At 47.4% G+C, this 12,871-nt stretch overlaps 1 protein-coding gene across 2 annotated transcripts in view; it reads right to left on the reverse strand.

Moving 5' to 3' along the window:
* Positions 1 to 12,871, reverse strand: part of LOC139763899 (uncharacterized) — a 350,136-nt gene that overhangs the window by 285,144 nt on the left and 52,121 nt on the right. Inside the window, exon 3 of one of the 2 annotated variants that reach the window (XM_071690316.1) lies at positions 7,537 to 7,648. The exons of the other annotated variant lie outside the window; for it this stretch is intronic. The gene's annotated coding sequence lies outside the window, so the exon portion shown is untranslated. The remainder of the gene's footprint in view (positions 1 to 7,536; positions 7,649 to 12,871) is intronic. 2 annotated transcript variants of the gene reach the window in all.

A 12,871-nucleotide genomic window follows, 5' to 3' on the forward strand; every position in this document is an offset into this window, starting at 1 on the left:
AACCGGTCTATAGTTACAGCGGCTGGACATGTGATGGTAATAAAGATAAGTGAGAATGAGTTCTTCCTTGTTAACTGGCTCCTCGCTTGACGCCATCCTCAAACTCACCAGATAAGAAAGACCACAGCAGGTTACACTGTCGATATGATGTGTATATGAAAAGGTACAGACCAATCTAGGTATATACAGATGTATATGTGTGTGTGTGTGTGTGTGTGTGTGTGTGTGTGTGTGTGTGTGTGTGCAAACACTCAGCCGACATCATTGCGCTATCCACTGCATTCCTCCCCTCCACACAAACTCTCTGACATCTCATTTACAAATTTACACCACCACCGACTGTGTGCAATAAGTCGTAAATTCCTGATAAATCTACGAACTAAATCTCAGCCGCGTCGTGGACCTGGAGTCAATACACCGGGGGAAGACGCGTCGCTCAGGTGACACAAATTCCAGTCGTGAGCGCATCAGCGCTACGGGGTGGGAACCCCCCTTCCCACCGCACGAACCTAAGGTAGATAATGCTATCTCTTCCCCGCATGATTTACACCATCATGACTCTGCCTCTTGTGCCCGTGTTGCAGACGGTGGAGGGGGGGTGGTGGGGGGGACGATCTATCGCGGGGGGTTGGGGGGTGGTGAGCAGGAGGGAGGGAGGGTTGAGACAGACGACGGAGGAGTCAGCGGTGGACGGGAGGTGCACGGGCAAGCAACCTAGTCATCCTGGCCCTGTCTGGTAGCCTCAGGTGGAGACCTGGTGCATACCAGGAGCGGGGGATGTCTGTTTGGTCGTGTGGGGTGGTGGGGGGTAAGGGAGGGTGTGTGTGTGTGTGTGTGTGTGTGTGTGTGTGTGTGTGTGTGTGTGCGTGCAGGGGCTGGGAGATGAGGGGTGGGATGGGGGAGAGTGCGTGGGAAGGGAACGTGCACCAGGACGCGTGTGCATATGTGCGTGTGGAACAGGGATAGGATGGGGTGGTGCAGACACGTCTGTGGTTACCCGAGAGAGGGTTTTGCCCTCGTCCTACACGTCTCTTGAGTTTGTATGTATGTTTGTATGTATGTATGCATCAATGTATGTTTTACTTCCACTCAGAAAAAGTACTTTCCCTCTGACAGGATTCATAATACATGGAGGGACTTACCAACAAGAGCGAACAAAGGCCACACCATGAACGCACTCAACCGAAGGCCTGACAGACACTTCGCTTTACGGCTACGACGGACGTAATCTACACCTTCGTGATTACTACGAGGGTTAGAGATATTCTTACTCTGAATCAAGTTACTACTTTCCTACCCACCCCTTCCGAGCGAGCCCCCTGTCACAAACAACCCTGAAGGAATCCAAGGGATAGTTGCAAATTTGCATTCCTCTGCGCATATATATATATATATATATATATATATATATATATATATATATATATATATATATATATATATATATATACATTTTGCGGTTCCAAGAATATGCAAGTGGTCTTCGTCCGTCTCAGCATCGTAGCCCACAACAACAATGTCGCGTGTGATAATGACTTAAACAGTTGACACTGGGGAGTGGCACTGCGCCGTGGGCCAGGCTCATCAGGCACTACTGGGTGGCACCCTGCGTGAGAGGAGTAGCCAGGCGTGTAGTGCACTACTGGAGGTCAGGTCCACATCCTACATAAGACCTCTTGAGCAATGAGTGGCTGGAGAAAGTTTGTTTTTCTTTCGCACATTATGTAAGGAGATTTCGAGGAGGTCTCCCATCCTGAAGCATGTTTTATATGAAGAGAAATTAGCTGAGTAATGACAGTAGTAGCAGTAGTAGTTGTAGTAGTAGTAGTAGTAGTAGTAGTAGTAGTAGTAGTAGTAGTAGTAGTAGTGGCTGTAGTAGTAGTGGTAGTAGTAGTAGTAGTAGTAGTAGTAGTAGTAGTAGTAGTAGTAGTAGTAGTAGTAGTAGTAGTAGTAGTAGTGGCTGTAGTAGTAGTAGTAGTAGTAGTAGTAGTAGTAGTAGTAGTAGTAGTAGTAGTAGTAGTGGCTGTAGTAGTAGTAGTAGTAGTAGTAGTAGTAGTAGTAGTAGTAGTAGTTGCTGTAGTAGTAGTGGTAGTAGTAGTAGTAGTAGTAGTAGTAGTAGTAGTAGTAGTAGTAGTAGTAGTGACGTGGTTAGTATCGTGCTTAGCACCAGCACCGCTGACAGAGGCAACGTCAGTAAACACAGAGCAAAAAACACAGCGGCCAGCAGGAGATGTACTTGACCAGGACCTCCACCATAGTGTGGAGCCCAGCAACAGCAGCAGTGGGGGTGGTGGTAGTGGTAAGAGGAGTAGTAGTAGTGGTAGTAGCAACAATAACAGCAGCAGCGGTAGCAGGAGGAGGAGAGGAGGGAGGCCAGCATGAGAAGAGCACCACCATCAACCACGGGGGGATGCATCAAGCAGTGAGGTCGGCAGGAGCACCTGAGGGGGACACGTCAGGTGCGTCTGCGACCGGCTGCTTTCTCCTGCTACCGCTGGGCCGACAAGTAGAGACCAACGCTGCTCTTATCTGTGACTGATCCAGTTCCAGTCTGGTGAGTGGTGAGTGGTGAGTGTGGTGAGTGATAGAACAGTGGTGAGGAGGCTGAGTTGTAGGTGGTAATGAGTACATGATGAGTGGTGACTGATGACTGGTGAGAAGTATAGTTAGACGACGAGTGGAAAACTGGCAGATGACGAGTGGGGATGACTGGGCGTTGCTGATGAGTGGGAAACTGGCAGAAGATGAGTGGGATGACTGGTTGTGTGACTGGTGGCCCCGTGAGCCGCCTGGGACGCATTGGACAACCCAGAGGTGTCGTGAAAGATCATATGTTATGACAGGTGGTGAGAGAGAGAGAGAGAGAGAGAGAGAGAGAGAGAGAGAGAGAGAGAGAGAGAGAGAGAGAGAGAGAGAGAGAGAGAGAGAGAGAGAGAGAGAGAGAGACGCAGCAGCAACCACCCCACGGCCAGTCAACCCGGTCAGAAGTTCTTCACACTCCTCCATCTCCCACCTCTCCCCTCCTCTCACCCCCTACCCGGCAGCGCCTCCGTCGGGTTTTAGGGCCGCCGCCGCCGCCGCCGCCGCCGCCAATCCCGCATGCACAGGACTGCATTCCTGCGCAAGCCAGACCTGTTGCTGGCCGGCCGCACGACTCGCCAGCACTCTCGACCCTCCTAAGACGTCGCAGCCACGGACACCGCCCCTTCCCACGCCCCGGGTGTAGTTTCGCCCCGCCAGCGATAACGCAGAGGTCAACCGCGAGGTCCAGGGATCGTATATCGTCCGGGGATTTCGGTGGGCTCCTGGCCGGAGCGGCGAGATAGAGGGACTACAGCGGGGTGGGTCCTTGGTCCGGACGCGAAGGGCAAATGCGCCGACGGAGAGGGCCATGCAGCAGCCTCGGTCAGACAGGTGACAGCCTCCCGCACACTGCCCCCAGCACACAGCACCCCAGGAGCTGGGGCGGGGAGATAGGAGGGTCTCCCGCACACTGCCCCCAGCACCTCAGGAGCTGGGGCGGGGGGAAGGAAAGCCTCTCCCACACACCACGTCAAGAGCTGAGACCGGGGACAAGCTGAGCGGGGCAGACCATGATATTCAGTCTGTGCGCATTAAGTAATATCTGTACCAGGAGACACGTCCCTCAGGGGAGCTTCTAACACGTCCCTTAGAGGAATCTACCACCTTCCCCGAGGTAATATCTAGCACGTTAATCAGGGTAATATCTTACACGTCCCTCAGGATAATGTCTGACACGTCCCTCAGGGTAATGTCTAACATGTCCCCCAGGGTAATGTCTAACATGTCCCCCGGGGTAGTGTCTAACATGTCCCCCGGGGTAGTGTCTAACATGTCCCCCGGGGTAGTGTCTAACATGTCCCCCGGGGTAGTGTCTAACATGTCCCCCGGGGTAGTGTCTAACATGTTCCCCGGGGTAGTGTCTAACATGTTCCCCGGGGTAGCGTCTAACATGTCCCCCGGGGTAGTGTCTAACATGTCCCCCGGGGTAGTGTCTAACATGTTCCCCGGGGTAGTGTCTAACATGTCCCCCGGGGTAGTGTCTAACATGTCCCCCGGGGTAGTGTCTAACATGTTCCCCGGGGTAGTGTCTAACATGTCCCCCGGGGTAGTGTCTAACATGTCCCCCGGGGTAGTGTCTAACATGTCCCCCGGGGTAGTGTCTAACATGTCCCCCAGGGTAGTCTCTAACATGTCCCCCGGGGTAGTCTCTAACATGTCCCCCGGGGTAGTGTCTAACATGTCCCCCGGGGTAGTGTCTAACATGTCCCCCGGGGTAGTCTCTAACATGTCCCCCGGGGTAGTGTCTAACATGCCCCCCGGGGTAGTGTCTAACATGTTCCCCGGGGTAGTGTCTAACATGTCCCCCGGGGTAGTGCCTAACATGTCCACCAGGGTAGTGTCTAACATATCTCCCGGGGTAGTGCCTAACATGTCCACCAGGGTAGTGTCTAACAGGATAATGTCTAAAACCATGTCAACATCTTGTGATATTCATCAGATCCTGCCAACAATAGCTCGCCAAGCAGGTCTTGAGATCAGTGACTACCTCCCCTCAAAACTGAAGCCACCAAAAGTAGGGTCAGATACCTTTATCTTCAAACTGAGGGGGTAACGCTGCATCCACTTCAAACACTGCCTCCTCCTCCTCCTCCTCCTCCACCAAGATGGGAGGAGATGACATTATTCCCCCTCCAAGCTGACACCTCACACGTATGGCTGGATACAAAGGCGAGTCATAGAGCCCACAGGTGCACGAAGACTCACAGACGTCAACAGTGTTCACTACTGTGAAGACTTTACGTCTCTTTCTCCAGCGTAACACTCCCATCTTCTTTATGAAGATCCTGTGCTATCTTGCTGGACGACAGACTTTCCTGAAATCTACGTACAGATATTTCGCTGTAGTTGAGAATACATGATTAAGGAGGCAAGGAAGTGTTTATTTTCCTTTAAGTTCCCTGTGTGGGGAGGTGATGTGGGAAGAAGTGCCCCGCTCAGCAGGACGCCACCATCGAACTCTGAGGAGTCGACAACCGATATTTTACTACCGTAGTTTGACTCGTTCGCACGGTCCAATATGGCGGATATGGCGGCCATTTTGATGGAGAGAGAGAGAGAGAGAGAGAGAGAGAGAGAGAGAGAGAGAGAGAGAGAGAGAGAGAGAGAGAGAGAGAGAGAGGATCATTCAGTAAAAAGTCTGGTGACAGGCTTAAACTTTTGTTCGTAAAGGCTTGATTGCAATACTGGGCTGGCCGGCTGCAAATAGAGAATCCCTCAACCTCACCATACTGGCCTTACTGACCTGACCTGACCTGACCTGACCTAACACGACCTGACCTGGCCTGGCCTGCCCTAACCCACTGGTCCTTGAACAAGGACATCTATAAAGACTTTGATACCCTTCACGATGTATATTCATAAAAACCCCAAAACCCCATATATATATATATATATATATATATATATATATATATATATATATATATATATATATATATATATATATATATATATATATATATATATGCCAAGCTGGTAAGACTGCCAACTCAGGCTCTGAAGGAATCAACCTTTCCACCATGATGCAGCAACTGCGACGACCGGGCCAGCCAGCCAACCAGACCGACCCTTGCATCGCTGCCCTCAAGCTACGACCAATCACCATCTCCCTTACGTCTCTACACACAACCACTGACCAATCATGGTGGTTTTACATGATCATGATAAGGCGTCAACTAATCAAATCAAGCCACACACACACACACACACACACACACACACACACACACACATTAGACCGTCAGCACTCTTCCAGGGGACCAGCCGTGGGGGAGCCATTGTTTCGCGTCTCGTATATCAACATCAGGAACGTGCACACGAGCGAGCGTGCGTACGGACGGACGGCATAATTAAATGCTCTGACTAATCATACTGCACTCCAGTGCTCCCCCGCTAGACACTGACGGCGGACATGACCGCGAGAGCCAATGCCCGCCGCAATGATGACGTATATCGGTCGTCAGCTGAGCCTCTAGCATCAACACCAGAGCCCCCACACCCTGAGGGAGGAGACGAGGATCTCATAAAAACGCAGCTTCCACGAAGTAAAAGAAAACGCATCCTCCAAGAGAAGAAACCTTATAACCTACACAAGAATAAAACGCAATTTGATAGAAGAAAAAAAAATAACGAGACCATCATAAGAAGAAAAGGCAAACTCCATGAAATGAAACGCAATCTCCAATAAAAAAAAAAAAAGAAGAAAGGAAACGTACATAAGAAGAAAACGCAACGCACAAAAATAGAAAACGCAACCTCCTTAAAAAGACATTGCAACCTCTTTAGGAAGAAAACGCAACTATTCTAAACAGAAGAAAAGAATATTAGACCATGGTCGAGATCTACACACGTATTAAGACTTTTCTTGAAGATTCACAGGTCGATTGGTTTACATGAACATGGATGGACACGGTTGGATAAATACGTGGAAGTTGCTGCAGGGGGAGGGGGGGGTTACTGCCTTCCCTTCAGTAAATACAGATCATAAAAAGTTTGGTATATTACACGGATATGTAACGTGTGTACATTTAATGCTCGTACTAGAAGATAAGAGGAACGTAAAGTCGTATGAAACATTACATAAGATTTGATAACTGATTCGGAACAAATGAAACGAGACGAAAGATGAGGAAGGATGACAAGAGGTCACCTTTGAAGCTGTATGATCGTTGTCGCGGACATTCCTGCCTTAGAGGGTCACAGTTTACCCTCCTCCTGCGCGAGCTGCGCAGCTACGAAGCTGCAGAAGCTGCAGTTCAAAAAAAAAATGTTACGTAACATTCCTAATCCTACAGGAAGCTAACTGTTCATACACACACAAATGAGGTTATATTATGCCACGTTTCAAAACATTTTTCCTTAAAGGACCGAAAGTATAGTGTAAACATACAAGCAACAACATGAATCATTGTTGTGTCACAAGATGTTATAACATGTGCCGGAGGCTGGTTCGCCGTAGCGTAATGATGATATAAGGAAGTACAGATCCTGTCAGAGGAACCAGGTTCTATTATAGTGCAGTCAGCGTGACACGGACAACAGATGTTCCATCGTAAATTCTTGTTGGAATGCAAACCTCTGTTCCGCGCTGACAATGGTCCTCCACTATGTAATGGATTGGAAATGATCTCTTATCATAACATTCTTAATTTACGCCTTATTCGTCATTCAACCCGCTCATGTAATTCATATGATATTAGGAGAGTTGATGTGAGGCTACCACATCAAACTGATACGTCGAATCTTGTGAAGCGTCCGGGGTAGACCATGGAAAGGTCTGTGGGACTTGGGTGTTGATAAGGAGCTGTGGTTTCGGTGCATTACACGTGACACCTAGAGACTGAGTGTGAACGAACAGATGGATAGATAGATAGATAGTGATGTTTTCCAATAAGACAGAAACAGAAAATGAAGAATTATTCAATATCAACTTTAAACATCAAAAATTCTGACCTTTCTTTTGTAGCCTCCCAGTCACGCTGCCTGGGGACTAGTTCCAAAGGCTTTCATCCCTCAGGACGGGTCTAGGGAAGACGGTACGTCTAACACAGTGGAGGCACGTTACCTGTGGGAGATGGTAAGCTCAAATCTCGTATATCAGATCACATCAAGGAGGTCATCAGAGATAACAATAGCTGTGTCCCTCACCAAAGATGACGCTTTTACTGTTATCTCTTTAATTTGTGTTAATAGTGTTGATGATGAAAAGCAGCTTCGTGTAGTGGAATCACCTACTGAGACATTGTATGGTACTTTATCTTTTGATTAACTGCAACGCTCTCTTACCAGGACTTTAGCCAAGGTATGCACTATAACATGTGTTACCTGTAAATCTTTTTATCTCTACACCACAACTCAAAATTTTCGTCCCCGTAAGAACACATGCTGAGCCCAGACTGAACCCTCGTATCTGGGGTACAACAGTGTGGAACTCTAGACCCCTGTGTGTTCGCTGGTTCGCGGACCGTTTCGTTGACTCATTGGGTCTCTGCACCGGTCAGCTTACCTTTCCTCATCCACGAGCTTGACTCAAGCTTAGGACGCCATCTGAAAGTTCCTCCCTTTCTGGTTTCACCGATCCCTTTACTAAGCCACCACCCTGATGAAAAAAAAAGTTCCGCAACAACTTCGACATGAGCGACTTTCGCAGTTCGAAAACTGTTTTCTTGGGGTCGAACTGCCTACCCCTGGTATGTGCCCTGTGGCCTTATGTTATACCCAGTGACGATGTGAAGACAACAGTGGCAATATTTTCGTACTTTCAAGGAAAAGAAATATGACGTAAAAGTAGTCAATGAATTACCAAATGATGGGTGAGTCTGTGAACTCAGCTGAGAACAAAATAAAAAAAAGTACAAAAATCATCACCCCACATATCGTTATCGTGATAAGCACTCGTTGAACCAGGAGAATGATGAGGTGTTCTCATGTTTTCATCTGGTCATCTTTAGAAAGTTCTTCCTCCACTATCCTCGGTCATTCCCCCGTATGTTATGATTGTAGAGGGAACCACAGTCACCCACAGACCACCGGGTACTTTCGCGGGTGGCACGAGGGATCACAGACATCAGAACTCACTGTGATGAAAGTAGAAAGGATAAAAAAAATATCATTGAGTTGCCTGATCATCTGTTCTCATTCGTTATTCATCTTTGTTCTCAGTCTTCCACTGTGTTCTATTTTCCAAGTGTTTGTCGCTCCTGCTCTGCTGGCTTATTCGTCTTAACAGTTCTTCGGTAAGTCCTTGAACAAGGAATACAAGATTTAACTATATATATATATATATATATATATATATATATATATATATATATATATATATATATATATATATATATATATATATATTCTCAAGACATGTCGTCGTAGTAAATAAATCCTTATGCAGTAAATGCCAAGCATGGTACAGAATGAGTCTGCGTAATAAACAACTACACTTATCTGCGCAGTGGAGGAGCGAACGGTCACTCACTCGCCGGTGAACGAGTCCAGCAGAGAGACTCTACCTCGCCGATGCTGGATTTTAGGGCAAGCCAAAGGAGCCGCCCTTAATATGCTACCTGGACCATGATAAATCACCTCCCGGAGAGAAACGCCGTTCGGTCGACCCCTCCCGAGGGCGGAGGGAGGTAGCGCGAAAATGATTGTATGAACTAATGTGAACAATAGTTCCTCCCCTCACCCCCCCCCTCCCCCTTCACCTAACTCAGCTGAGCAGTGACGTGTAGTCAAACGATGTTTTTAAAGCCCTTGTCTATGGGTCAACAGCAGCAGTTCAGCCAATCGTACTGATAACGTTATCATCCTCGGGTTCTACGAGGAGAGACAAATCAAATCAGAGTCTTACCACCACACACACACACACGACGAATCAAATCAGAGTCTTACCACCACACACACACACGACGAATCAAATCAGAGTCTTACCACCACACACACACACACGACGAATCAAATCAGAGTCTTACCACCACACACACACACACGACGAATCAAATCAGAGTCTTACCACCACACACACACACACGACCAATCAAATCAGAGTCTTACCACCACACACACACACGACAAATCAAATCAGAGTCTTACCACCACACACACACACGACCAATCAAATCAGAGTCTTACCACCACACACACACACGACGAATCAACCGTAGGTAGTACAACACACAAAAAATACATTTGACGTATTGCTTCTAAAAGGAACGTTAGCATCTTGACGTATCTGGCAGCGCTTTGAGCCAGGGTGGGTTAACCAGCTTTTAATGCGCGCGCTGTGTATACCACTTCTTGCCCCGCACCTTCCCTGACCACACCCTACATGATTGTTATCATGTTCCGGGAGACACGCCAAGGATTTATATACCAGTTTACCGCACTTAAGCCACGGGTGTAAACTACCATATCAAGGATACGTGTATCGGTCGCCGGATGTAAACTACCGTATCCTTGTATCGACGCGAGCATTCCCCGGGACTTGTCAGCTACCACGACTTTGGTATTCACAGTCGTACTGCAAGTGTAAACTACCGCACCAGGTTTACACCAGTTCCCAGCATGTAAATTACCTCCACCCGGATACGTGCATTGATAGTTCAAATGTTAACAACTGTACCCCGGATATATCTGCATCAGTTTACGGAGGTAAACCAGCACATCACAGATACTCATGCTGATACCCCAGATGTAGTAAACTGCCAGAGTACAACATACATCCACCAGTTCCTTACGTGGTGTAAACCCCAGCCCCGGATACTCACTAGTATCCCGGAAGTGTTCGCCTCACCCTGGATACTCAACCGCACTTCCCTAGTTTAGTTTACCGCCTCACTCCGGTCCTCACCGGATCCTGCCTGACCTTATTCCATATATCTATTAAAATTCCAGGTCAAAGGTTCCTCCCCTTCCCCGACAGTGTTTCAGCCTAGATGATTACGCACACTCCTCACGTCTGACCAAACGTTCCAACAACATTCCTATATTCCTATAGATAGATTCCTATCTATCTCCATGATGGATCCACTAAATATATAAGTGTATGAAGGATCTACACGTCTTTGAAGCACTCTGAAATGATTATTTTGACCTTAAGTACTATCCTTATTGATTGATTGATTCAAAACTCGCTTAAATTGACTTTCAATAGAAAAAAAAACGCTTAAATTTACTTTGAACAGAAAAAGGGAAGAAATTATCTTTGTGTATCTATGTTATTTAGGATATTATGTAATCGCTTGCATGGGGGGCCCCCACAACCCCCACACGTCCCACACTACCAGAGACCAGCGGGGACCCCTTCTAACAGGCCCCGCTGAGGGCGCTGGGGCCTGGTGGTCCACGGACACAAGAAGAAAAAGTTATATAAGAACCGTCTGCTGTTGGGAACATCGCTGGGTCACACGACGGGAAGGGACACCATAGACTAGGACCAGTGGAATTCTTAATGATCATTTAACACTGGAAACCCTGACTTTTGTGTCTCACCAACGTACCTTTTAATATATTTCCGTTGAAGGTTATAAATCTGTATCTCACCAGTTTAGTTCTTAATGTTTTCTTTAGATACATCTCAATTGAAAATCTTCTGAATCTGTTTTTAACCACAGCAGTTCTTAATGTTCTTAAAATACATCTCAAATCAAAATTGCGAGTCTTCGTTCATCAAGCAGAGACGAAAATCTTTATTATACTTTCCTTTTGATCTTCGTCTTGTCTATTTTCTTCCCAGTTTTACAGTCCAGGACATTGAAAAACATACTAGTTTAACTCGGCTTTAAGTGGAACTTTTACTGGGTATTGTAATAACTTTGAACAAATTCTTTTTAGATTAGATTTTCATCAAACTTTTTCAACAAACTCACCAACATCATTCGATCTCAAGAAGCGAGTTGCCTGGCCTTAATTACCCCACATAAAACAGACGCAGCGCCACCTGTAAGTCTCCCGGTGAGCAGAAACAGTGCCACATGTATCATGTCTCAACAGATCAGAGACGGTGAGCCTTGTAGTCTCTCCCACTGCAGAGACTCGATCATCTGTATCACCTTTCAGAGGGTAGGGATGGTACCGTCCGGCTTAGTGACTCCCATAGACCAGTAGTAGTAGTGGTAGTGGTAGTAGTAGTAGTAGTAGTAGTAGTAGTAGTAGTAGTAGTAGTAGTAGTCGTAGTAGTACTAGTAGTGGTAGTAGTAGTAGTCTCAATGACATTATCTCTCAGACAGGAAAGATAGAATCACGTGTGTTTATCTCAGAGGGCCATGCCAAATGTGCCCTGGACCAGCCCACACATCATGCAGTCTCTAACGCTGCTTGCGAGACACAACTCACATCCAACTCAGGCAGGTACATCTAAACTGCAACCATTTCCCTCAATACGGTTAAGTGTCTCTCTTAACCATTTCCCCCCCGTTCGATCCCCATAATAAGAACCAGTATAATGCGGTTTCATCTGTTTCTGCCATCCGATAATATACGATTCTCTTCCAATATTCTCTTGTCTAACTCTAATCAAAATAACAAATACTTCTTAACCAGATATAGAGAGATATATAGTTATCTTAAGCCGCACTAAACACATAACGTAACATAAAAACAATCTAGTCCTTCTCGCCAGGCGAAAGATAGGGCCCCGTCGAACCAGGATCCACTGAGAGAGAGAGAGAGAGAGAGAGAGAGAGAGAGAGAGAGAGAGAGAGAGAGAGAGAGAGAGAGAGAGAGAGAGAGAGAGAGAGAGAGAGAGAGAGGACCAGAAGAAGGAGGCTATCAACCCTGCCCACACGTGGTTCCGTTACATGAAGGAGACGATCCACAGGTTCATATGATGGCCTTACATAAGTCCACACTTGCTTGGGGCGGCTTCCTCCTGCCGCTGCTGCCCCTGTGGTCAACACACATCCACCGGACAGACATTTAACCCGGCCGGGTCTTGGAGAGGTGCGGTAGCGGCGTGGTGGTGGCGGTGGTGGTGGTGTGGTGGTCTTCCTCAACTGGTTTGGGGTCAAGATATGGGGTTGCTTCTTCTTCAGATGATGGGGGTGAGGTGGAGGGGGGCAGCCTGGGCGGTTATAGGGTGATTAGAGATTAGACTCTAAACTGGCGATTAGCAAAGGTGGCTGGTCATTGATTACATGCGGCTGAGCTGTAGAAGTGATTGGATGTGATTAGATGATAGGTTGAACCTTTCCCTTCTTGTCCTTCGGTGATCCGACATGAACTGTACCTGAGGGTGATGTGTCGGGTCGACTCTACCTGAGTCAAGCCTCGCTCTAGGCTGGGGAGGCTGGTA

This window comes from Panulirus ornatus, chromosome 48 (genome assembly GCF_036320965.1).
Source record: "Panulirus ornatus isolate Po-2019 chromosome 48, ASM3632096v1, whole genome shotgun sequence".
NCBI classification, from domain to species: domain Eukaryota; kingdom Metazoa; phylum Arthropoda; class Malacostraca; order Decapoda; family Palinuridae; genus Panulirus; species Panulirus ornatus.